Raw genomic sequence first — 4,823 nt, 5'->3', positions numbered from 1 at the left:
ATTAGGAAGTACCGCGGCGAAAATCTAAATTCGCCAGTAAGTCCCCTATCAGACACGTCAAGTCTTGCTTTCAAGTTTGCTCGTTCGTTGGCGAAGGAGGTGGGAAGAGAGGGGAAGAGTACAGATACCTCCGTACCGTCAATTCGTTTCGAGTTTTCTTGTCTCTTTTGATCTTTTCGTTACTTCCCATTTAAGAACCAAGGACTTGATTCAATTAAAGTTGACGCGTGTGGAAGCAAATAAAAAACCCAAAAGAGTATGCGAAAAAAATTGCTTTTAAGACTTGACGTGTCTGAAAGAGGACTAATACCACCTTGCATAAATTCACCTTGCTTTGTTGAATACCACTACAAAAACTTGAATTCAACAGAATTGAAGCGTATAAAAGCAAGTAGAAAACACAAAAGAGAATGGGCAAGAATTGCTTTCAAGTACTTGAATCATGTAAATCAGGTGTAAACGTAAAATCGAAAAAAATTAGGTCTGTTCGATAAGTGCACTCATGATGGAATAATAACACTGTGCAACAGCATTTTTTGGGGCGCAATAATTCCAACACAGGATGAAAGACCTACGCCCATATAGTAAAACCTCAAAATCGTTTTGCATTCTGTGGTTAAATTTCTCTGCTCTGGCCATTTTAAATTTGTAATATTTTGCCTAAGTGTCTTTAGAATAAATGAAAAAATTGTAAAAAACTTATGTTGTTTCGAGACATACATATAGTAAAACTTTACGAGGAATAATTTTGTAGAATATTTTAACCAGTTATCTCCCTCACAGAAGGGTCGTTTTGGCCCTTTTTTATAGAGTCCGAATAAAATGGCATTTTGAAGGTCGCTAGAGGGTTAAAATCTTCTGGAAAATTATTTGCCATAAAGTTTCACTAGGGGTCCGCTCAGAAAAAATCTTTGTACAAAGAATATGTAAGTCCACTGAATGTTAAAAATCATATGTCCCCTTGCAATATGCAAAAAAATTTAATGCTTTATTTTGTACAGGTATATTGTTCATATATGTTTGTAACTCTAGCTCCAATTGTTTACACAAGTAACCTAAGTGTAAATAATCTTTGGATAGAACATAATAATTTTATTGAAAAAGTAAAATGGAAGCCGATAAGTCAGATATTAACAGCTTTTGCTTTTGCTGTGGTAAATATGTACCAAAAAGTACATCTGGCTCATTTCAGCAACTAGGTATCCACTGAGTCCGATGAGAACGGCGAGCGCTACCATCAAGTGGCTCTTCCAGTTGAAATGAGGTAGTAAATACCTGTAACACAAAAATATTTTAACTTATTCTTATTAAAATATTCTTATTAAAAAAAAACAATACAGATATAGAGGAAAAAAAGCACCGGATGCAATACATACAAAAATTTGTTGGTGGAGTGTTTGAGGATCGTGATCATAAAGAATTTCAAGATGACGCAGTAGAGCCGGCATTGGAATCACATTTGGACATCATGTGTGACTCAGATTCTGATCACAGCGATGATTCCGATGCTGATTTTACATTTCCCGAACCATCAGGTCTGAAAAGAGCAAGAGTTATACATATATATAAACGAAATACAAAATAAAGCATAAAAAGTTGGAGCATATTTTTATTTTCTGTGGACTTACAGATTCTTTGTATAAAGATTTTGAAATTTTATGGCACATAATTTTCTGGAAGATTTTAACCCTCTAGCAATGTTCAATATGCCATTTTATTCGAACTTTCTAAAAAAAGGCCCAAAATGACCCTTTTGTGAGAGAGATAACAGGTTAAACAGTTCTAAAAAAATATTCCTCGTAAAATTTTACTATATGTCACGAAACAACATATTTCACTCCGATATGTATTTTTAATCTTTTTTCATTTATTCTAAAGACACTTGGGCAAAATATTGGAAATTTAAAATGAAGCCCTGGCGTGGCACTGAACTGTGTGTACTCAAAAGGCTAGTCAACACGTACACAGATCACTCGCGAGTCAGACGCTATTTAGCTATTCGCAAACGAAAGATGTGGCTCGATAGAACTCTTCATGCCCTATTATTTTGTTCCTTTTTTACTTAAAGATCTCGCTTTAAAAAGCAAAATCAATCGTTGTCATTAAACGTAATGCTGACTACACACGGGGCAACCGTTGCAGCAACGTGTGGAGGTAACGTGTTTTTGTTGTTCAATACACACGAGGTTACCGTTGAGGCAACCATTGCGGCGGCCTCAGTAATGTGCGCTTTGTTATGACACCTTTTCAGCTCAAATATTTTCAATGAACTAAGCCAATAAATTCAATACATAAAGATACATTTAAAGGTCGTCATGTATATATTAGACTGCATCACCAAAAAAAGTTGCAGTTTTTCCGCCGGGATTACAAAATTTATTATGTTTTAAGACGTCCACCAAAATATTTCGGAAAACTATTAAGGCCCTTATTATGAGCTGCATTCGATTTTCGATCTTCGCTGGCTATCGAAGATCGAAGATCGAAAGTGAAATTCGTATTATGAGCTATGCAAGCGTGTCGAAATTTTCGTTGAGTATCGAATTTTCTGTCGAACAGAATTTTGCTTTCGATGGTGTAGCGAAGTTTTAGAAAATTGTGAAAAATTTATGATTTTGTGTATGTTTTCTTACAGTTTGGCGGCTAGACACTAATTTTAAACAATTTTTATTAATTTCATGCAGTTCTAAAATCGTGAATACTAAACACAAGCTCGAAAGGCTGCTTTTACTTGTGAAAGAAAATCCCAATACTCTGTTGGCACGATCTCTGAGAACAAAATCGTAGCGCTGTTGATAGTTTTAAAATATTTTAAATAGATTTGGCTCACAAACGCCTCTTTAGATGGTCGGAACTTTTTAATGAATCTGTAGACAAATTTCTTAAATACATTTTATATCAAAATATATTCCAAAGACTAATAAACTTAAACTCTCTTAAACATTTGCTACTCCTGGCCAGTTTCTAAGCTCTCATCCTCTGACGAATCGTTGAACCAGAACTCGTTGTACTCATTTTACCACGTTTTTATAAACTTGCTTTCTTTTTTACTTCATTTTAATTAGAACAAATTTACATAAATATGTATAAGCACACTATTTAGTTTGCTCGATTTGTAAACAAAGCTTCTCAGCGGTGAAAAATATACTATTGTGAACAACCTAAACGAGCGAAATTCACAATAGCGCTATTCTTCATCGAATGAGCGCCATAATACCAAATGAAAATTCGTTCGCTCAGCACTTTCGACCACAGTCGAAAATCGAATGCAACTCATAATAGGGGCCTAAGATTTAAGTGACTGGACCGATTTGAAAATACTTCCAAAAATGGAGTTTTTTGTGAATAAAAATAGTTTCTTAAAGAACTTTTTGAAAACAGTCCCCTCAGATGACAAAACAGATTAGGTTAAAAAAATCTGCATAAAAATGTTTAAAAATCTTTTCAACGGAATCGTAAGAATGAGATTTTTCATGCTGTTTTTTTTTACTTTTTTCAAAGATTGATTTACGAAAAACTTGAATAACTGGGCCAAAACTATTCTGATTTAGACTTACGGGATCTCAGTAGAAAGGTATTGTCACACTGTTTTTATTTCTGTCCAAAAAAAACGTTCATTTCCTTTTTTTTCAAATACCAACACATTTTAATTCAACTTTGAATGACGTTCGTTACCTTTCTCTTTCATCCTTTGAATGAGTTTATTAGCAAAGAAATAAAAAGGGTGAGAAAATACCTTTCCACCGACACCTCTTAAGTCTAAATCAGAAGAGTTTAGGCTCAGTTATTCAAGTTTTTCTTATACCAATCTTTGAGAACAGTTAAAAAACAGATCCAAAAATCTCATCATTACGATTCCGTTCAAAATTTTTTTTTAATTTTTGTTTAAATATTTTTGTGCAAATTTTTTAAGCTTAAACCGTTTTGTCATTTGAGGGGATTTAAAAAAAAAATTAAGAAACTATTTTTATTCATAAAAAACTCCATTTTTGGAAGTATTTTGAAATTGGTCCAGCTCACTTAAATCTTAATATTTTTTCGAAATATTTTGGTGGACGTCTTAAAATATAATAGATTTTATAATTCCAATGGAAAAATAGTACCAATTTGTTGTTGTATGGGGAGTGATGCAGTCTAATATACATATGCACATAGGTATTAATCTAAACTGAGTTTAAAGCCGAGAATACCAAAAACCTACTTTTTTACGACATCATTATATAAAAGTAGTCAGTTGAAATTATGGATGTGCCGGATAGAGATTTTGTCGGATAACCGGATTCCGGATACCATGTCGTGGGCATTCAACTAACCACGATGGTGGCTAACGGACCTCGGATTCGCATTCAGCGTGTCGAATAACATAGGGCTAAATTGGTTTGGTTTAATATGCATACATTTATTTTTTTTGTAAGCCTGTGTAATCAATAATTTTTGTACTTTTATAAAGTTTTATTTGCAACATAATGCCCATTACCGTCTGAATTTTTTTTTATCCGCCGTAGTGAATACATGGAAACGAAGAGTGAACCGGTTCAGAGAAAATGAAACTCATAATAAGGCTGAACTAGGGATGGGTAAATTCGATATTCGAAGCTTCGATATTCGAATTTTAATCGAATTTTAGCTCCAAAATGGCGAATTTTTGAAATCGAACTTTGTGTTGCTAAAATTCGGATAAAATCGAATTTTTCCGGAAAAAGTCGAATTTCATCTTTATGTCAAAAAAAATCAACTCTTCACCTTTCTTCTTTCTGACTAAATTTGCCATCACTGTGTGCGGCACTCCATTTGTCTTAGGGATTCAAGTAAAAAAATACATG

This window comes from Rhagoletis pomonella, unplaced genomic scaffold, assembly GCF_013731165.1.
Source record: "Rhagoletis pomonella isolate Grant_MI unplaced genomic scaffold, Rhpom_1.0 Rhpom_scaffold_00002, whole genome shotgun sequence".
Lineage (NCBI taxonomy): Eukaryota > Metazoa > Arthropoda > Insecta > Diptera > Tephritidae > Rhagoletis > Rhagoletis pomonella.
Note: the sequence above shows the minus strand (reverse complement) of the source record.